The sequence below is a fragment of the Bidens hawaiensis genome, unplaced genomic scaffold (genome assembly GCF_021521415.1).
Source record: "Bidens hawaiensis isolate Kalapana, Puna unplaced genomic scaffold, B.hawaiensis_p1.1 tig00008556_1, whole genome shotgun sequence".
Taxonomy (NCBI): Eukaryota; Viridiplantae; Streptophyta; class Magnoliopsida; order Asterales; family Asteraceae; genus Bidens; species Bidens hawaiensis.
Genome location: NW_027491615.1, coordinates 674,935 through 697,820, shown reverse-complemented (window position 1 = coordinate 697,820; position 22,886 = coordinate 674,935). Strand labels below are relative to the sequence as shown.

General features: G+C 36.1%; 1 pseudogene across 1 annotated transcript; it reads left to right on the top strand.

The window, feature by feature from the left end:
- The first annotated feature begins 20,175 nt into the window (after positions 1-20,175).
- LOC143529475 (uncharacterized) lies at positions 20,176-22,767 on the top strand (annotated as a pseudogene). Its single transcript, XR_013134664.1, has 7 exons — positions 20,176-20,424; positions 21,814-21,856; positions 21,940-22,032; positions 22,105-22,167; positions 22,250-22,345; positions 22,439-22,516; positions 22,593-22,767. The product of XR_013134664.1 is annotated as an uncharacterized LOC143529475 (transcript).
- The last annotated feature ends 119 nt before the right edge of the window (positions 22,768-22,886 follow it).

The window sequence follows — 22,886 nt, the reverse complement described above, 5'->3', positions numbered from 1 at the left end:
CGACAGCCGAAGCGGAGTATGTTGCTGCATCCGCTTGCTGCTCCCAAGTTATCTGGATGCAAACTCAATTGCTGGGTTACGGTTTGGAATTTCTTGACACTCATATTTTCTGTGATAATGATGAGGCCATTGCAATTGTAAAAAACCCAGTTCAACATTAAAAAACCAAGCATATCGACATTAAAATTTATCTTATTCGCGACTGTTTCGATCGAAAATTGATTCATCTTGAACAAGTCCACACCGACAACAATGTGGCAGACTTATTTACAAACCGGTCGGAACAGCAAAATTTAATGTGCTTGTGGGCTTTCTTAAAATGCTCCGTTTCGAGGATTGAGTCTTTTTGGGTATAAATTTGTACATATTTGTTAATTTTTGCACAAATTTAGGGGGAGAAAAATCAAAAAGACAAAAATGGTGTGTGTGCATTTTATTATTAAAAAAATTGCTTTTCAAGATTCATGTTTGCTTAAAATTATGTCGGTTGCTCAAGTTTGAAGGAAATATACTTGTATATGGTTGGTCTGGTGTTCTACCTGTAGTTTCACAGGATAGCCATTTACCTAACCACTGAAAGCACCCAGGGTGATTATGATGTGTTTCGTGTTTCGTATTCTTTCACTTAAAATTATGTCGGTAACTCTGAGCTGGAAGGACATGCGTTTTATGCATGTTTGGTCCGGTTAACCACTTGTGGTTATAATGGATAGCCATTCACCTGAAAGCTTAAAGTGACCAGGGTGACTGAATTCCTAACGCGTGTGTTTTACTCAACTCCCTGTGAAGTGATATTATTATTCAGTTAACAGCTTTTTAGAAGCTTGAAATATTTTCAAATGAAAATTGATCCAACCTTTGAGAACTGATAGATAAATTGTTTCAGTGTGCCTAACGGGTGAAGTTATTAAGCTTAAAAGGCTCTAGAACAGTCATTGATATGTATGAAGGCTTTCCATGATGCGTAAAAGTTGAAGTGATATAAACTAAATTTACTAAACTTAATGTGGAGAGTCATTTTGAAGACATTGCATGTCTCCATATACATCTCTCTGAATGATAGGCAGAAAAGCAACTACCCAGTCATACACGAGCCCGTTAGTGTCTTGATCACCAAAAATTTTGTATTATGTTATTTAAAAAAAATAAAATAAAATAAATCTTGTGAAAAATTTCCACTATCCTATTCATCTATTATGTCAAAAATCTATGTTTTCAAAGGCTTAAAGGGTCCAACTAGAACTACAGAGATGGGGGCACAAAAATAAGTCCTATCATGTCTCGAATGAAAGACCTGTCAGTCCAACTGGCTAGTAAGTCCAACGTTCAACCTTAAAGCCAGAAATTCTTTTGCATTATCTACAAAAAAAAATTTGATCAAGAACTAGGGGGTTGGAGTCAAATTGGGGTGATCTATGGAAAGCCAAATACGCTTTGATAAGAAATAGGAGGCATCACAGGTTCATGAGTGATGTCCATCTAAGCTTTATGCCAAACTGAACCTTAATCATATCACTGATGCAATGAAAATCATGCTAAGTATGTTATACCTACTATCAACTTGTCTCTTTACGTCATAATAATGCTGAACATGAATCCTTGTGACTGCCTCTTAAACGATATGATTCCATGTTCGGATCTTTTCATAAAAAGGGCAGCGTTTTTAATAAAACTGAAATTTGATCCCGACTTTATAAAATTCAAGGGAGTTCCTGTGTATATTAATGTGGATTTATTTTTTCTTGTTCTTGTTTAATTTTACTCTGTTTTATTTTATCTATTTTATTTATTTTTCCTCGAAACTACTCTCCTCGAAACGTTTGTATAAACCGAGCTTATTTTAAAATTGGGCTTCGAAAACTTTTGGGTCATTTGTCTGTTTAGGCATGCTTTACTTGGGCCATTCACTGTCTTGAGCCCATTTAGGGTTCTCGGCCCAATTCAATTACAATATAAGTGTTATTAAAATTTTTTCATTATTATCACTTTCATTATTTTCACAAATTCAAAAACTTTGCTTCTCTCTCAAGCTTCTTAGCCGAAATCTAAACCATCCTTACTAACCACATATTAGTGTTTGTTTGATTGACTCACAAGTAATGAACAAGGGCATGTAAGACCTATGTATCAACAGATGATTGTTTGATGTTATCATGAACTGGGTTCATGGATGGTTTGATTAATTGAAGTGAAATCATGAGTAATTAGGGTTTTCGGTGGACCTCTTAGGGTTTAATGAAGGGTTTTTCGGTTGACTGTTACAGAATTGTTGCAGGTTTAATGGAGGTTTAGTTGAGATCTCGGTGGGATGAAGATGATTACACGTTTCCGAAGGGGTTCTCTGTCCCCAGCTGTCATTAGTTCTCGGTTGACTTTCGTTGACCGAGAACTCCTTGACTTGACAGAGAACTTACATTCTTGGTCAAATGACCGAGAACTTCCATTCTCGGCTAAATGTTGACCGAAAACTCCTGTTCTCGATTGATTTCATTAACTTTTGATGACCGAAAACTCATTTGTTAACCGAGAACTCCCCCAGTTGACCGAGATCTCTCTATTTGGGCTTAATACTCGTTGCTGGGCCTAATCCTATACGTTTTATTCTTGGGCCTACTAATGGATTCTTTGGGTTTTCATATGACTTCTCTTTGGGCCTGTTTTACTTTTATGGCCCAAATCTCTTATAATTCATGGACTAATTCTTAATTATATCCACTAACTTGATAGGTTTGGTGCAGAAATGGCTTATCAGACTCCATTAAAGTTTGTTGATACGCACAATATTGCTGGTCACTTATTTGATCCACACATGGCTCATAAGGAATTCAAATCGATGATAGTCGGACTCAACACTTGCAGGATCTCTCATGCACTTCGAGAGAACCCTGTCATTTGCAAGAAGATGGTCACCGATTTTTGGAACCATGCGTCAATTAATCCACGAGGGCCAGATGGAGTCATGTCTATACACTCCAAAGTACAAATGAAGCCAGTTGTTACAACAGAGGCCATTATTAGAGAAGTTCTTATGTTTGGGGATCAACCTGATTACCCGACAGAGTATTCTGCTGCTGAAGTCACTAAGGTTCTCACCAGAATGGGTTACGAAGGCACCTATCCTCCAGCAATCAAGAAACTGTTTCACCCGTATTGGAGATACCTATTACACACATTCTTTACATGTATCTCGGGGAGGAAGGGAGGATAATACGAAATCAGCCACACCCAGATGTCTGCTATCGTTGCTCTGATCATGGAGTGGAATTACAATTATTCCAAGTTTGTTTTCAATGAAATTATGAGCAATTTGAAAGCGAAGAAGAAGGAGATGTTCCTTATGTATCCAAGGTTTTTACAGATGATTTTCGATTCTCATTACACACCTGGTAAGATCTGTTGATACCTTGGATATGAACTCAATGGACCCAACACCTTTGGGTTGATGAAACAGTCTAGGAAAGGGGCCAAGGTTATATATCGGGGCTTAAATGCTCTTGTAAAATTTTGACGGTTAGCTGAGACTAAAGCTGAGCCTGTCATAGCTCAGGTTGCTGATGAGCATGTGGCACCAGTTCAACCACGTGTTGCATCGTTTGAAATCTCTGATGACGAAGAATATGAAGAAGAACACCATCAGTCTGACACTCTTTCAGATGCTGATAAATTAAGTGCTCTTGAAGCTGTCAAAGCCTTACTTCAGTCAATTGCGTTGAAACATCCACAGACAGTTACTGAAAACATTGAGAAAGACGTGAGTGAAGAACCAACTACTGATCTCATCCATCGTAAATGAAAAAGGGTTGATCCGATATCTAGCGAGTTGGATAGTGAAGCCGAAACAACAACTGCAACGCAAACACAAACAACAACCACCAGCCAACAACAACAAGCTTCTCAACCTGAGTCGTTATTTCAAGATTTGTTGTCCAGTGATTTTGGTAGTGATTTTGACTTTAAGACAGGCATTCCATACACCGATACTACAGATATTCCCTCGGGTTCATCTGGTCCTGCTAATCAAGGTCAGTCAAGTTCAGGGAACATCAGACAAGGTTGCTCAAATTCTTGCGCTACAAGAAACTTACTTTCTGAATAAGGGTAAAGGCGTGGTTCTTTAAGATGCCCCTGTAGACATTCATGCATTACGATGGAGAGTCTTCGAACTCGAACAAGATTCGGTAGTTAAAGATGTCCGCATTCAGGAACTTGAGGCAAGCAACTCAGACAATGATTCCAAGATTAAAGAGTTGCAATCTGGTATGGGAGGCTTAACTGCAATGTATCTTGACCTCCAACAAAATTTGTTTCAAAAGTTTGGAGATGAATTTAAAAGCAATGATGATGTGGCATTTCAAACTCCCACAGTTGATCAAGATAAAGACTCTCCTGTTCGCCCAGTTGACAATATTGATGAGTCGGAATCACTGAGACAATACATGGATGCATCCCCCATCACCAAAGAGAAATCAGACAGAATTCGGAAGAAATTACTTGAGAAAGGAAAGAAGCAACTGCTGGTGATGAAGAACTCAAATCAGAATGTTGAATCATCAGATCATCCAGACAGGTTCGTGGTTACTTTTCAAAAGGGTTTTTCTGATAAATACAGTGATTGATTAAGAGTTCTATCGTGGGGTTTTCATGCGGATAAGAACATGTGGTGGGTGAAAAGGAAGTCAGGAACCACCGAATATTATAAGAAGATGAAAGATTTTGGTTCTTGGACTAAAGTGATTTGAGTGACCTGATAAATTCTCCATTCACCAATCCAACAAATGACAAGCGTGGTATAGATTTCTGGAATTTTCTGAGACGTGAGGTTGATCGAGGCTTCCCGAACATGACAACTGCAGAATCTTTCTTGAAGAAAGCAAAGGGGGTTCAGGATCCAAGGACGGGAAAGACGATGGTCAATATTATGTGGCCTGCTACAAAGAAAGCCACTCACCATTCCTGTACCTAATGCAATTCCGGATGGCACACTTAATAACATGAGGTTCTGGTTCTATGACACCTTGACTGCCACCGTTATCATCAAGCTACAAAAAGGGAAAGGTCAATACCGATTTGTTGATCCCAGAGACTTGTTGAAGTTTGGAGAGAGGGACATTAAGACTCTCAGTACATTCCAGATAGTAGCAGATCCATTCTTTGAAACGGCCGCCAAAGAATACACGAGCATAGTTGCATCTATTATCATGTGCAAGTTTTGGGCAGGTGCGTTGAAGGATGCAGATATTGACTACATGGAGCATGATTGAAGACAAAGCTACAAACCAAGGGGGAGATTGTTGGGCCTATTTTATATGGTTTGTACTTAGTCTATTTGAGTTGGGCTTGGGCTACGAATTTTTATGTAAGCCGAGAACACTTTATTGTTCTCGGTGGGATTTTGAGTTGTTTGGGCTAGTGTTTTGGCTTTCCTATATATAGTTGATGTCATGTATAGGGTTAAGGTTGTTCATTCACTTGTTATTGGCATCGTGTATTGTAAGTGCTTAAGCACCCGACGTATTCTTAATATACGTGTGTTTTGAAGCAGTCTTGTGTTAGTTCCTTGTGCTTATTCGTGTTCTTGAATCACCGTGTGTTGGGATTCCGCACCAATACTCGTTATATTAATATCATAATAGTAGTGATCCAGATTCGGGACTTACAGTTTCATACCAGGTGCAAATTTCCCAACAGATTGAATCATGACATTGAAGCTATCGTATGTTGCGACATGGAAAGGTATGCCCGCATCATAAAACCACCTTGAAATATCTCTACATACTCCTTCCCGTAGATCCTTCTTACACATTTCGTTGATAGTTTGTTGTCTCCCACTTCCACCGCCAGCACTTGCATTCTTCCTCGCATAACGATCATGTAACAACTGAATAGGGCCTTTTGCTCTCGGTCTTTTGCGTTGAGGAACATTACACCCCTCTAATTCCACACAAGAATCATCAATATCATACTCATCAAATCCGACTGTGGAGTTTATAATATTTTCAACCTTTGACATTTCTTTTTTCTCCATATATGTCTTTATCTTCTCTAGTATTTTTGGTGGGCATTTGAGGCAATCAGCTACATCTCTGAAACCACCAACAAAATGTTGCTTCAATTGAGAAACTCCTCCCTTGCACACTTTCCCACATAAATTGCATTTGATATTATTACGAACATTAGGGTCTTGGGTTCCATATTTTCTTGCCGGGTCACCGGATGATATGGCCTGTCTAGAAGTGTTGACGTTTGTATCCGAAGATGAAGCCATTGTGATTTCTGAAATGTGAACATAGTATACAAACACAAATTTAGTAATTGAGTGTACTGTTATTACTTACTAAGTTCAAGTTAATATGTTATAAACTAATAAATAATGTACCAAAGTTTTCAACAAATTAGCGTTTTAAGTTTTTAACATTCACAACAATGATCAAACAACAAAATAGCATCAGCTTGCAAGCACAATAGTCAACAATCAGCATTATTGTTACTGTATTATCAGGTTACAAATTAGCATTCACATTCACTTCAAATTTGAGGCATCAAACACTTAGCACACTAACATTTAACAGAATTCTAGTATAGTAGTACACTAATACCCTTTATTCAACAACAGATCTAGGTAATATACATTCACATTCACAATAAATATATTTTTATGAACTATGATGAAATCGTCAAAAAAAAAAACATATCAAATCAGCAAAGAATTAACATTTCAGATATTTGAAGTAACAATAAATATAAACTTAAAGCATTGAAGTTAATAGATAAACTTGAAACATCGATACCGTTTATCAACAATAAAAATTAGATAAAGTTGAAGTAAGCACCTCAAAGCCTTAATGCTTGAAGAACTGGAGTCGATTATGATGAGGATTGAAGAACCGGTTGTTCTTGATGAAGATTGAAGAACCATAGATGATGATGATGAACTATGAAAATTGTGAAGAAATAGCTTATCTTGGAAGATATAATAAACAGATGTTGGATTTGAAGGATCAACAAAACTCAATTTCCTAGGCAACTTTTTCATAAAGTTACTTTTTGGATGCAGACCTATGACATATTTGCCATAATTTAACTTTTTCCTAGTATAAATTCCCGCCAAAACATACCAAGACACTAAAAATTATAAAAGTAACATGTTGCAAGCAATTCACGCAATTTGCATTATGCCACAATATGCGTAAAACACCGCAATATTTGTGTAATTTAAAACCAAGCCCGGTAGTGATAAAATGTACTAAAATCTTAAACCCAACTACTGGTGGAATGGAATGAAGAAGGACATTGCTCTGTATGTAGCCAAATGTTTAACTTGTTTACAAGTAAAAGCCGAACATCAAAAGCCTTCGGGTTTACTTCAAGAACCCAAAGTTCTGGTTTGAAAAAAAGAAATGATAACCATGGACTTTATAACAAAACTTCCAAAGACTGCTCGTCAACATAATGTAATCTGGGTTATCATCAATAAGTTAACCAAATACATTCATTTCTTACCTATCAACGAGTCTTACTCAATGGATAGATAGGCACGGATATACGTAAACAACATTGTATCATTACATGGTGTTCCATTATCTATCATATCAAATCGAGATAGTAGATTTACATCTCATTTTTGGTATAGTTTCCAATATTGTTAGGAACTCAATTGAAGCTTAGCATTGCTTATCATCCACAAACTGATGGGCAGTGCGAAAGAACGATTCAAATGCTTGAAGATATGCTGTGACATCCCACATCGGTTGGGAAGGAGAACTAAGCCTTCTTTATAAGGAGGTGGATACCTTCCCCATCATAACGCGTTTTGGGCGCTTAATGGTAGTGGATGAGAGGAGAATTCCACAGTTAAGCGTGCTCAGGTGGGAGAAGTATGAGGATGGGTGACCACCTGGGCAACCAAAAGCAAATCCGTGAGGCGATGGTGGTACGTCCCGGCCAAAGCGGACAATATTATGGTGCGGTGGTAGCTGGGTTGTTACATATGCTCCGAGCTTGTGTGATCGACTTAGGAGGAAGTTGGGATGATCATCTTCCCCTAATGGTATTCTCGTATAACAATAGTTATCATACAAGTATTCAAGTCGCGTCGTTTGAAGCTTTGTATGGACGAAAATGTAGAACGTCGGTATGTTGGTCTGAAATTGGAGATAACCAAATATCTGGACCGGAAATAGTTCAAGAAACCACGGACAAAGTGTTACAAATTCGTGAACGACTTAAGACGGCTAGAGATCGACAAAAAAGTTATGCTGATGTTCGACGTAAACCGTTGGAATTTCAAGTAGGCAATAAGGTGTTATTAAAAGTATCACCTTGGAAAGATGTTGTTTGATTTGGAAAGAAAGGAAAACTAAGTCCACGTTTTATTGGACCATTCGAAGTACTTGAACGAATCGGCACTGTAGCTTATCGCTTACGTTTGCCCGAAGAGATGAAAGGAATACACGACAGATTCCATGTTTCCAACCTACATACATGTCTGGCTGACGAAACTTTAGCTATGCCTTTGAGAGTTATCGAAATCAACGAGAATATAAAACTTGTAGAACAACCTCTACAAGTTGAAGATTTTATAGTTAAGAACCTTATAAGGTGAAAACTAAAGTTAGTCAAAATAAGATGAAATTCCCGAAGAGAACCAGAATTTACTTGGGTACTTGGGAATTGGAATATGAGATGAGGAAGAAATGCACGCACCTATTTAACGAATCTCGAGGATGAGATTCATTCCAAGGTGGGGAGGATGTAACATCTCAAAAACTACCATATTTATTTTGGGTTACAAATGTCAACTTTAAAAATAGAAAGTCCAAAAAATATTTCAATAATAAATATGGGAATGAAATAATAAGATATATATATATATATAAGTTGGAATAATTATGTATTAAGGAAATGGGGGAAAGGAATCCATCCTACAAGGAAAGAAAGAAGAAAATGGAACTCCTTCACATGGGTATAAACAATGAATATAAAGTCCATCCCACATGGAAAGTAGTAAATATTTGGAAGCTCTTCATAAAGAGAGAAGTTTCCATAGTAATATTCTTATATGCCATGAATGCACCAGTGGTCCATGCGGAGGGTGCGAAGCACTCGACGCGCATGCGCACGGGCTTGGGCACGGGCCTAGGCGCAATGTGGCGCTTTGATGGCGCACTTTGCATTTCGCCTGACAATTTTTGACACGTGGCAGATCTATGTGTCAACTCAGCAACCCTATATGTCTATTTCGCGCGATGCAAAGGACAAAAGACATCAATGGTGGTTCAAGAGTTCTTCAAGTGACGCGAATGGACAGATTAGAAGCCATTCGCGCGACGCAGAGGGACACTTTTACTGCCTATAAATTGGCAACCATGGGGTGAGTCCTAGTCATCCCATCCCACCTTACAAACACATATTTAGCCTCGTAAAGCATGTCATTATTCTGACATTCTGAAGTTCATGTCTCGAAGTATGTGCAAGGTGTAGAAGTGTTGTTCGTTTGGTTCCTCGTTTACCCTCCGACAAGTAGAAATGTTGTCCGCATCAAGCCTAGGCATTTCATATAAACTAGCCATACAAGGTAGGGGTTCTACCCATATATTTTATTATATATGGCTTAGACCCTAGTTGAATGTATAGTCTATACCTTGAATATAAAATAAGGGAAATATAGTTTTCATAAGAAAAGGGTATAGATAAAATATTATTTCTTTATAACTATGAAGATTTTATAATATTTCTTAAGAAATAAGAAACTTAGTATATACGTTTATTCATGAAGAAACAATGTAGTGTTTAAATGATGAAACCTCTTGGACTAAGGGTCCAAGTATTTTATAAAAAGGAAATGATTATCAAGGTAATAATTATGCAAATAGACCAAAGGTCAAAAGCTAGATCGTTGATCTAGTAATTATAAAAGGTTGTTTTCGTACTTTAGGTCCGAGGTAGTAAGAAGAATACATCAGTAACACAAACTGATCATAACAAAGGTGAATACGTCCAAACTCCTTACAATTTTATAAATAATGTCTTTAATTGTTTACATGGGATTGTGTATCCCTAAAACGTTATAACAAAGGTAATCGCTAGCCCTCGGGTTATAGTAAACGTTTGTCTGGATCCTTTCATATGTGATTAGACGGTAGGCACACCGCATCACTCTTGATTATGCCTCCGCCATGTTGGGCCGGACCTATGATGTTCGAGTGGGGATGATCTTGTGTATATAGGTAGTGGCTACGATCTCGAACGCTACGGTGTTCGCTGAGCGGTTTCGAGTTGAGCTAGAGTTTGTAATAGTTATTCAGACTTTTAGAACTTGATTGTTTCTTAAGCCACGTTGGGCTGAGGCCTACGATGTCTCGAGGGGATAAGTAAGTATTAAAATATTTTGTGTCAACGTATTCACCAGAATGTGTTGCTGACGTATTTTATAACTATTTTACAAGTAACCAAGATTAGATTATTGGAGATGATGAATAGTCGTTGGACGATCTGATGGCTCGGTCGCAGTTTTATTATTAAAATAATTTAAATTATGGTTTTTCTTCTTCAAACACTTTTGTAACAACTAACGGGTATTTAATCCCAGTCTTTTGAAATATATTAATATTTAATCATAACTTCTGGTTTACAACCTTAAACTTTGATGTATTCACAAAACAGGTATCAACTATTGGTCACACGCCTAGGCCCTAAGTTGGGGATGTGACACCCCTTCAATGGAAACTAAAGCCCACCAGCTACTGCTAACCTCATTGAACGAAAACTAAAGAGACAATTTTCCAGCAAACAAATGAAAGCTCAAACGAATAAATAGAGACCACAACGAGTAAAAGAATACTCAAACGAATAAATGGAGACCACAACGAGTAAAAGAATAATTGAGTGTGGGACTCACCTCCTTAATCATCCCATGAGTTACTATATCTCCACTCAGTGAAAACAAAAAACCTGCCATTCTTTGCTATCCCCTTTTAGTGAAAATAAAAGCGTCAATTCTAAAACGACAAATGAAAGCCAAACAAACAAATGGAAACCGCCATGAGTAAAAGTAGACTAAAATGAGGGACTCACATTCTTAATCATCCATCAATTCTCAATATCCACATTTAGTTAAAATAAACCCTACCATTCGCTGCTAGCAGCGTTCAGTATAAACATAAACGACGCTTTTAAAACGATCAAATGGAAGCCCAAATGAACTAATGAAAACACACGAGTAAAAGAATACTAGACTGAGGGACTCGCTTCTTAATAATCTCATGAGTCCCTGAAATCCCTTTCAGTGAATACAAATCCCACCAGTTATTACTAGCCACGTTCTGTGAAAACAGAAGTGACACTTTTCAAACGAATAAATGGAAGATCAAACAAACAAATGGTAACTTTTTTTTTGGAATAATGTGATTATTTCATTATAATTTACTATAAAACGATTACAATATAGTGGCAGGCAAACAGGCAACAAGCTGCGCCGCAACCCCCTTTTGAATAGCAAAGCCAATCCTGCTAAAAACGAAGTTTTGGGACCTAGAAGCTGAAGAGGTTCCGTGTACGACGCGCTGAACCCTACTCAAAAATTTCACAGCCTCTGGGGCCAGGAAACCAAATGTATCAAAGGCGAATGGTAGAAAGACATGTTGATTATCTAAACAAGCTTTCTCGTGTTTAACAACTTTGCCCGGTTCAGCCTTCAACGCAGCCTGACCCGCAACAAACCCACGGTCCCTGAGCCCAACAAGTGGAGACACTCCTGTAAGATCCACACAGGCGTGTTTCCCCCCTGTCCACCCGAACACAAGAATATCAGCTGGTCGTAAAGTGGACCTCCCTTCAAGAGGATCCGTGAGAAAGTTAACAGGGGCCTCCTTTTTAGCAGAAATCCTTGCCCGTTTAAGAACACCATACAAAACATCCCTAACCAAATCATGTCTGTATTTAAAGCCAGACAATTCTTTGCAATGCACCGCATGGTCACCAAAAGAATCCAAACAGACCTTGTGACAAATTGGGCAAGGTTCATCAGTCATGAACATAGGGATCATTAACCGGTACTTAAGGATAGCCCGATACTCCAAACCCGACATACGTTGGCCTAATCCTTCAATGGGGATGGCCGTTAGAAAATCCTGAGCCCGAGGAGCCTGAAGGCATTCAAACACCGCCTTTTGGCGAGGGGATAGATCAAACTTCACTTCTAAACTCATGACGATTCCACTAAATAAGGCACTCGCCACAACATGTTGGGATTTGGGGGGGCGGTGTCCTTATTAGAGAACCCGCTAAGATCAAAATGGTAACTGCAACGAGTAAAAGAAGACTAGAATGATGGACTCACCTTCTTAATCATACCACGAGTCCCTAATAGCCCCTTTCAGAAAAAACAAAAGCCCATTAGTCGTTGCAAGCCTTGTTTAGTGAAATTAGAAGTGACATTTCTCAAACCAACAAATGGAAGCCCAAGATCAAATAGAAACCATAATGAATAAAAGAAAACTAAAAATAGAGACCGGCCTCCTTAGGCATCCTACGAGTCCCTTATAGCCTCTCTTAGTGAAAAAAAGCCCACTGGTCATCATTAGCCTCGTCTAGTGGATACAGAAGCGACACTTTTCAAACGAATAAATAGAATCAACAATGAGAAAAGAAGACTAGATTGAAGGAATCTCCTCCTTAATCATCCTACGAGTACCTGAGAGTACCGTTCATTGAAACCTGAAGCGACACTTTTTAAACGAACAAATGGAAACCATAACAGGTAAAAAAATACTAGAATTAAGGACTGACCTCCTTAAGCATCCAACGAGTCCTTGATAGTCTCCTTCAATGATAAAAAAAAACAAAAAAAAACAAAGCCTACCAATCACTGCTAGCCCCATTCAATGAAAATAGAAGTGATGTTTTTAAATCGAACAAATGGAAACCACAACTAACAAAAGAATACTAGATTAGGGAACTCACATTTTTAAGCATCTTATGAGTCCCTGATAGCCCCGTTCAATTAAATAAAATCTCACCAGTCGCTTCTAGCCTCGTTCAATGAAAACATAAGCGACAATTTTCAAACGAACAAATGGAAGCCCATACGAACAAATGGAGACCACAACGAGTGAAAGAAAACTAGAACATGGGACTCACCTTCTTAATAATTCTACAAGTCTCTGTTAGGGGTGGAAGAGGTGGTTGGCCTACTGTAATCGGGTTTTTTTGTGGAAACATGGATAGTAGTTTTTTGGTTGCGACAATGATTTGATGGCTGCATGGCAAGGTTTTGTAGTTGTCGTGGCGGTATGGAAGACACTCGGTAGGGTATGGGCAGAGGCAATTGGCCTACTATTGTCGGGTTTTATTCGGAAACCCTCGGTAGTAGTCGTTTGGTAGGGACAGTGGTTCAGTGGCCACTTACTAATCCTTTTAATGGTTGTTGCGGTTTTCATGTTGGTTGCTCGTCGATACCATTTACAGCCACTTGTGACGGTGGCAATGATTGGTTGGTGATAACTAGGATGTATAAAAGCGACGTAACCACTCTATCATAATATAAATTTTAACATGCTAAACATACTATAAAGTATCTTTAAAGACGTTAGACTGTCCCTATGTTTCAGTCCTCCAATCAATGGTTGAGATGGACTCCCCTCCATAAGGGCACCGGTGAATTGTTTGTCCGATGAAGGTTTATCCGTTCTTTAACCCATGGTCGAGTTATACATCATATACTTTAATGACTTATGTGCTATCTCTAATTTTGAGTTTAAAACATTTTTAATTTAGTAATATTAACAAAGATGTGTAATGCTTTTATTTACAAATATTAATTATAGTTTTAAATTTATATACACTATACTTTAAATTGTATAAATCATTTTTCTAACAATGTGTTTGTGTTTACAATATGGTAACTAAAATTTTTACAAATAAAGTTATTTGGTTAAAAAAGTAGTTTGGTTAAGAAAATTAAACTAAAAGACGGTGACAATGTGAATACTTAAGATGTTGTTTCGTGTTTTTTTATGAAACCAATTTTAACAATTCGGGTTTTTTCATTTTTATTTTGTAACCGTTACCCATTTCTATGTTCGGGTTATCCTATCAATAAAATACCACAATTATCGAGTTATTTATAATAATATTATTGTTAAATTATTTATTTATTATATATTTAATAACTTTCAAGATATTTCAATTTTGACCCTAAACTATATTGTAAACCCTTAGTGTTTCCATCTCTAACCTCTAAGGACTAAAGTGCAAATTCTGATTAATATAATATCTTAACCCATTAACCCATTGGGTATATCCATACCCGTGAACCAATTCGTGTATCCGTGACCCATTTGATTAACTTGGACCTCAATTCTCTTCATTAACATGGAAATTGAATCAAGGATCTCATAAATCATTCCAATTTCGACCTACCGACGTTCTAATTAGGGAAAATCAATCAATTTTGATTCGTATTTCTCATTATACCAGGCCGACATATCTCGTTAATCAATCCATAGTATAACTAACACCATAATACAACTAAACCTGCATTTGTAACCCTCGTACCATTGTCGTCATAACCCCTCTATTTAATTATATTAACATCGTTGTTTGGATCGTGTTCTTGAGTTCGTATTGTCGGCCACTATAATAGCTAATTAACCTGTCATATATCATTGTATAAGGTAACTGATTAGTGTTCTTTGTTCGTAAGTGATCAGTTAACATAAACCCCAAGGTTAATTGGATTAACAATAACATATTTAGCCATTTGATTTCTTTAGGGTTTATTGAATTGGGTATTCTGTACTGTTAGTATATTAATTATTGTTCTGAGTTAGCCATTAGCCCAGATGGCTGGTGCACCCTTGGTTAACCACTTGGAGACGGCTGGTGCGTGGGTTCGAGTCTCTCGGCCCGTCTTTTTAGCGGATTTTTGGATATTTTGGGTTTTAATTATTATTTAATTAATATTAATAATAGTAAATCGTAAATAAACAATATTTTATTTAAATCGTCAAGTTTAACGTGTTGTTTTCCAAATCTTTACTAAAAAACCAATGTATGTACATATATATATATATATATATATATAGGGGAGGGTTATTTTGAAAACCATGATGAGTTTTAAGAACTTTAATAACTCAATTTTGTACCACACATTTAATTAAATGATATGATATGTGGCAGAGATTAAATGTAATTAAAAAATGAAGCAGGAGAGAGAATAAGTATTTTTGATAATTACACAAGTTTAAACGTTAGTTACACATGTGTAAAACGTCGATTCGGTGTGTAAAAAAATACCGTAATTTTTTGTACATCATTTACACTTACGTATTACACATGTGTAAAAAAATTCCAAAAAAAATGGTTACGTTGAGTTCTTTCGAGTTCTTAAAACTCAAAGTGGTTCTCAAAAGAAATCAATCATATATATATATATATATAATAAAGATTGATTTAAAATTTAAATACTAAAGGTTTTTATATAAATATAAATAGTTATAAATATACTAATGGTATTTAAATTAAATGGTTAAACAAATTTTATATATATATATATATATATATATATATATATTATAAATATATATTTTATATAAGAATTTTATTTATAACCAAGAATATATTGAAATTAAAAATATATTACATGTTAAAAGATTTATAAATGAAGAAAAGTAATAAAAAAAAATAATAAGCCTAAGTAATATTTAATTCTTGTAATAACATACCCGATCATCAAAATTCCCAAATCTCTATAAAACCGTCATTCATTTATATTTATTTTTCCGCAACTATTCTCTATTAGGCTATCTCGTCGGTAACTCCCGAAGAGTTTGATCTACGTTTATTTTCTTATCAAGTCCTTATCTCCTTGCTCATTTGATAAGGTGAGTATATCACTCCCCTTTTTACTTATTTTAAATCTTTTGGGGACATATGCATACCTTATCTATTTACCTATTATATAGTATTCAATTGCAACTGTTTAATCCTTGTGTGTATATTAGTTTACTGTTTAACTTGCTATCTGCTTATTTGCTTAATTGAACGCATTCGAAGAGGTCCATCATAATCTCAGTAATAATATTATCATACGACCGTCGTAGTAGCCAATGCCCATTTCACAAGGCAATTGTTTTATCGACACTTATTAATTGCTCATTGGTAAAATTGCTTAACTCACAGGAATAGTTTGCGTTTTCTTTTATATATTATATTATAACTCACTTAACTGGTGTTTTATTCAGTGACCTCGTGTTAACAAAAATTATTTGTATTTTATACGCATATGCATGTCATCGTGTGAACTGATTGTCAAGAATTATTGAAGGACTTAGGATTTGCTATGATAGAGAAAAGATTATTAAACCTTCATTTAATTTGAACTACTTATTATATTGTTTGCTTTATTTATGAATGATGTACTTTGTTATTTACCTTCTTTGAATTCTTTAGGCTATGTATAGTGGGGGCTACAAATTAGGGGATGAGTGATATGTTGCCGCCTAGTCAGTAAATGAGTAATTTTAGTTTAGGGGTGTAATGGTTTTGTAGCCCAATCACATCATGTATATTATATATTACACACACATACAATATAATAATATTAACCCAAAACACAAACACGCAACAAGTATTTGCAAAAACTGTCTGCAATCTGATTTCATCTAATTTTATGTCTGCAACTGAAGATGTGGTCTGATGGTCTACAATCTAAAAATATAATATTGTTTGTTTTATAAACTGGATATCGTCTTCATAAGCTGAAAATTAGTAACTTATCATATATATCACAATAGATAGAAGTCATTTAACGTTTGTAGACTTCTAAAATAATTGGTAGTGGTGTACAGATTATGGAAGTGGGTGGTGGTGTACGAACTTTGGAAGTGGGTGGTGTTTGACGATTGTGGTAGGCGATGAACGGTGGTGATAGACGGTTGTGGTGGGTGGTGGACGGTAGTGGTCGGTGATGGTGTAGTGGTGGTGGGTGGGGGACTGTGGTGATGGCGGTGGGTGGTGGTGGTGGACGGTGGTTGTGGACGGCGGTGGGTGGCAGTGGTGATGACCGGTGGTGGTGTGAGTGGTGGTGGTGGTGGTGGGTGGTTGACGGTGGTGGTGGCGGACGGTGGGTGGTGGTGGTGGCGTCGGACGGTGGGTGGTGGTGGCGGTGGACGTTAGGTGGTTGTGGTGGCGGACGGTGAGTGGTGGTGGTGGAGGACATTGGATGTTGGTAGGATGATAAAAAGTGTGAAGATGGTGGATATTAGCTTATTATTTAAGATCATATAAGCAGTGTTCAGTTCTTTTTCTTTTTTTTAAACAAATTTTCTTCAGGAACTTATGTATGCGCGCCCGCAGACATAACCCTCCTGCAGACCTTTGAGGCAAAAACAAACACAACCCTCGTCTTCTTTCCTTTGTTTTCATCCTTTCCTTTCTTTTCATCTTAATTCTTACGATTTAGAAGGAAATTTTTTCATTTTATTTTCTTCTTTCTTTGTCCCATTTTCTTTTTCTTTTATTCTCGTAAATGAAATTCTGGAACACAACATTTAGTTCCATTCCCTTCCTTTCTTTCAATAAGATAAAAAAAATCTACAAAACACAGCTCTTCAGTTTCTTTCCATTTATTTTCTTATCTTTTCTCTCATTAAACGAGACTCAAAAACACGAAGCTAATTGAAGTTTTACATTTAAACCTTATAAAAATGTATTATATTTAGTATCATATCTTTTAGGAATATTGGTTTTAAATACTTCAAACTTTAACCAATTGGTAGATATCACTTCTAACTTACGAATTATTCCCCACCACTCCGAACTTTAAACATATTTTCTTCTGACACTCCCAGAATAACAAGACACTAACATTGTTAGTGTTTGGGTAAAAAATATCATTTTTCAAATTTAAATGAACAAAATCAAAATTTTGTTTATTTTATATTCCATCATCATCTCCACCCAACCACCACCCCTCTTCCTTCTTCCCTACTGACAACCACCAACCACCAACGCTACTGACAGCCACCACCACCACTGACAGCCAACAAACCACTTCAAATCTCTCTTTACTCTATAAAGATTACTTTTTCCATCTGGGTATATCACCAATCTTGAATCATGGATACCAACAATCAATCATCTTTTTGGTAGTTTAGCGACCAACTTCGTGTCCAGAATAATAATCTTTCATGTCTTTCATTAAACGACTTCATCTGGAGCACTTCTTATGCTTCCAAGAAAGACCGCCGGAATTTTGACACCCATATCGGCGGCGAGTTTATCAACTCCGGCGCCGGTAACGCCGGCAATTACGGTTCGTTTAATTCGGATTTTAATGGGTTTGAGTCGGCAAAAAATCACAGCCACTAGTCCTTCACTTCACTTTTTCTTCGGTCCACATCCTGACATAGCCATTATCATTACCCACTTGCCAATTTCCCCAAAATTCAACCATAAACAAACTAATTCTTTCAATTTTCCATTCCTCTTGACTTGAGTATAATGAGTTGTTTATTAAAGTGATTGATGGTTGTAAGTGACGGTGGTGGCTGGTGGCTGTCAGTAGCGGTGGTGGTTGGTTGTTGTCAGCAGGGAAGAAGGAAGAGGGGTGGTGGTTGGGTGGAAATGAATGATGATATATAAATTAAACAAAGTTTTGATTTTGTCTCTTAAACTTTGAAAAATGACATTTTTACCCCAAACACTAATGAAGTTAGTGTCTCGTTACTCCGGGAGTGCCAGAAGAAAATATGTTAAAAGTTGGGAGTGTTTGGAAACAATTCGTAAGTTAGTAGTGATATCCACTAATTAGTCAAAGTTTAGAATATTTAAAACCAATATCCCTATCTTTTACAAACGACAGTGTGTATATGTTTATCAATACAACTATTTAGGTTAAAACTTTTTCATAACAAATAACAATATCTGAAGATTCGTTCATGGGAAAACTAATAATAGGTTCATATCTATTAATGATTAGTAAACAATTTTTTAATAATTTTAAAATATAAATCAAACTCTTTAAATAAATAATATAAAACAAACTAGATAACTTTTTAAACGGTAGAGCATCAACAAATTAAAGCTGGTGTGTATATTTACAAGAACCATGAATATTCTCAAAGTTAATGTTGAGAAATGTATTTGAAAAGATAAGCACCTTATGGTAGGAGTAGGACACTAAAGGTCGTAAGTCCTAACAAACCTATTACAACATAACATCTTTGTAATAGGACTTAACTTTTGGTATCACATAAGTTTAATTTCAATGCAGTATCGCATATGATTTCATCATATAAAGACATTTATTTAAACAATGTTTTCAATCTAACCTAGCAACCTTCATAGATGTTATCGACACCTAGCACTTTGTTGTTGCCTCTCTATATTGTTGCGTCATGAAAACTTCATACATCACAAACTTGACTAGTTGCTAATTCAGATGTTGTACCCAATGGTTTAAATACCGGTTCTTAACTTGTACTGGATTGAACTAAAAATGGCATAACCGGTTGAACTGTGTTATACTGGAAGGTTCAAACGGGAGGAATAATTTACCTTGTAATTTCAAATATATGCAACTTTAATTCAAAAAATAACCAAAAGTATATGATTCATAATAAAATATAATCCAAAAGTTAATGAATAATAAAAAAAATACAAAATCACTCGATTTTAAAAAAATAATCGAAAAGTTTATCCGTTTCAATGTTAATAGTTAGTAAACTTCTAAAAATATGAGTCGTAGAATATTAAAAATATCTTGGGCTTAAAACCGGTTTGGTATTTTGAAAAAAAAAAGCCGGTTTGATGTTCTCAAACTGCCAAAAATACCAGGACTCAAAATACCGGTCTAATATGCGAAACCCGATTTTATCGCTTCAATCGGCCGGTACGAACAAGTTTTTACAACACCAGTTGTATCGTTTCTAATATAATATTTTGGGGTTATATATTTGACTTTTAATTCATTTTTAGAACGACAAACTCACACACATTTTAAACATACCCCTAAATTTACAACATTTATTCCTAACGAGACTGAAACCCACGACCACTTATCCAGAAGACATTACATCACACCAAATACCACTACTGATCCGATCAGTAAACCAATAATATAACTGGTTAACCAAACCGATCCGATCCGGTACTGTTTAAAAACACTTCTTACATTGCATGAATAAGACCCGGGAAATTGGTCGTTTTATTTTCCCCCAAATTCTAGGGTTTGTATGTTTGTTTAACCGATCAAAACTCTTTGATCAATTACAAAACCCAGATTCAATATTTATTATTATTCAGCATGATGTCTTTAGGGTTATCATCATCACTCTTCTGCAAGCCTTTCAATTGCACTACCAAATCTTCCAATTACCGATTCCGAGCTTCTGCTGATGTTCCTGATTTCCTATCAGTCGATTGGTACGGTTTGTTTGATTGCTAAACTATCAGTAGTTAAACTTCTGGGTTTTTAATTTTGGTTAATTTGGTTATATTCTGTTTGCTTTAATTGATGGAATCTGAATTTTGTGAAGTGGGTATATATTTGATAGTTAAGTTAAGTCTACCAAATTAATTTGGTTGGAATAGGATATATGCCATCATTGCAATGTGTCCGGATTCAGTATTAGGGTGTGCATGGCTCGGTTTTGGGCTAAAACCAAACCAAAAGCTGAAATTTCGGGTTTTAAGTTTTTAAAAACCTTTCTGTTTCGGTTTTTCATTTAAGCTTGAAAATTTTGGACCGAAGGCTATTATTGGTCAAAAATAATATGGACCTAAATTATTTTGTTAGTTAATAGTAAATTGGTTATTATGCATTTGGTCTAAAATAGTTGGGTTAAAACAATGTATTAAATTATTAAAATTTAATTAAAATGCAAAATAAAAGACGAAAATCTATAAGCTCGGTTTGGTTTTTTCGGTTTTAATTACACGCAAATCCGAAACCAAACCAAACCCGTACTTGGTTTTTTTTTTCAGTTTGGCTTTTTCAGCTATAGTTACACGCAAAACCGAAACCAAGCCAAAAGTTCATTTTTTCACGAAATCATGAAACCAAACCATCGGTTTTTGTTTCAATTTGGTTATTTCAGTTTGGCTTTTTTGGTTATAGTTACACGCAAAATCGAAACCGACCCAAAAGATTGGTTTTTCACGAAAACTTAAAACCAAACCGTCGGTTTTGTTTCAATTCGGTTATTTCAGCTTGGCTTTTCGGTTATAGTTACACGCAAAATCAAAACCTGGCCAAAAGATTGGTTTTTCACGAAAACATAAAATCAAACCGTCGGTTTTTGTATCAGTTCGGTTATTCCGGTTTGGCCTTTTCGGTTATAGTAACACGCAAAATCGAAACCAGCCAAAAGATTGGGTTTTCACGAAAACATAAAACCAAACTTTCGGTTTTTGTTTCAGTTCGGTTATTTCGGTTTGGTTTTTTCAGTTACAGTTACATTCAAAACCAAAACCGAGCCAAAAGATCGTTTTTTCACGAAATCTTAAAACCAAACTGTCGGTTTGTGTTTCAGTTCGGTTATTTCGGTTTGCTTGTTTTGGTTTCCGATTGGTTTTCTCGGTTTCTTGCACGCCCCTAACTGGAACTTGGAAGTTAATATTGTGAAGTTGTGAAGATTCACCATTATGAACCTTTCAATTTGTTTATGTGGAACCATTGGAACAACTTTGTTAAAGTTATACAGATGCTATGCGTATATCATAACAGAATCCACTTTAATAACTTCCACTGTCTTTTAAAAAGGCGAATCCACTTATTTAACAATCATGGTTGCTTTTTACTGTTGCTTGCAGGCTGGAATCGCGCAGGAAGAGACCATTTGGCCCGAGATTAAGTGTATCCTTCTAACTAACACGCTGTTTTCAAATCCAACTATCGTTTATTACAATATTGTTGTTGCTTAAGATATCCGGATGTAGTTTAATGCAGAAGAATGTGTACAGTACCAACTCGATGCGTTGATGGTTAATGACCAACCGCGTCCAGATTATGGGGTCGAAGTCATGTATAGGGTATTTCTTATATCTTTTTGTAAAACGTAATTTATCTTTCACGGTTAAGTTGACCTTTATCTTGACTTTTAGTTTGCTGGATTTGACCCTTTTGAACGGTCTCTATATTTCGGCCCGTCTTTTGATTTGGGGCAGGTCAGTTACTACTTGCTAATTTGCAATTCATTATCATCATGCAAATATTAATCACGGGTCGAATTATTTGTTGCACGTGAAGTTTGAACGGTTTAGACGAATCTTTCATCATTCAACATACCGAGTTTTACTAAATCACAAGGAGAGAAAGATCTTAAGCACTTTAAATGTCGAGGAGGTTAAATTTTTAATCTTTTTAACAATATGTTGGATTAGCATAAGTTTATACTTTTGTCAGTTGTCACATATGCTTTTGTTTGATGTGATTTAGAATCGTTATAAGCAACGCGTTTGGATATGAGGAGCTCGGCCCGAGGAAGAAGAAACATTCCAGTTTACCATGGTTCAGGTACATTCACTTTATTTTTATTTTTGTTACAATTTTAATATGTTTTTGAAGATTATATTTTTTGATGGTTTCGCAGAGAGTTGGTGGCTTTTGGGATGGTTATTGGCTTACAGAATCGCTTCTTCATGACGGAGATAGCTTTTCGGGCGGGGTGGCATACTGATGAAACAATATTTTTGTGAATAAATAGTCAGTATGTGTATAAGTTACACATAATTAGTGTGTACATATATGTTGTCATGTATACAAATAAAATATTTAAGGCCATAATAGATCCATGTTTATATGATAATGTTGAGCTTGCAAATACACAATTAAGTAATATAATTCATAACTTTGAACAAATATCATTCTTACAGATGATAATAAT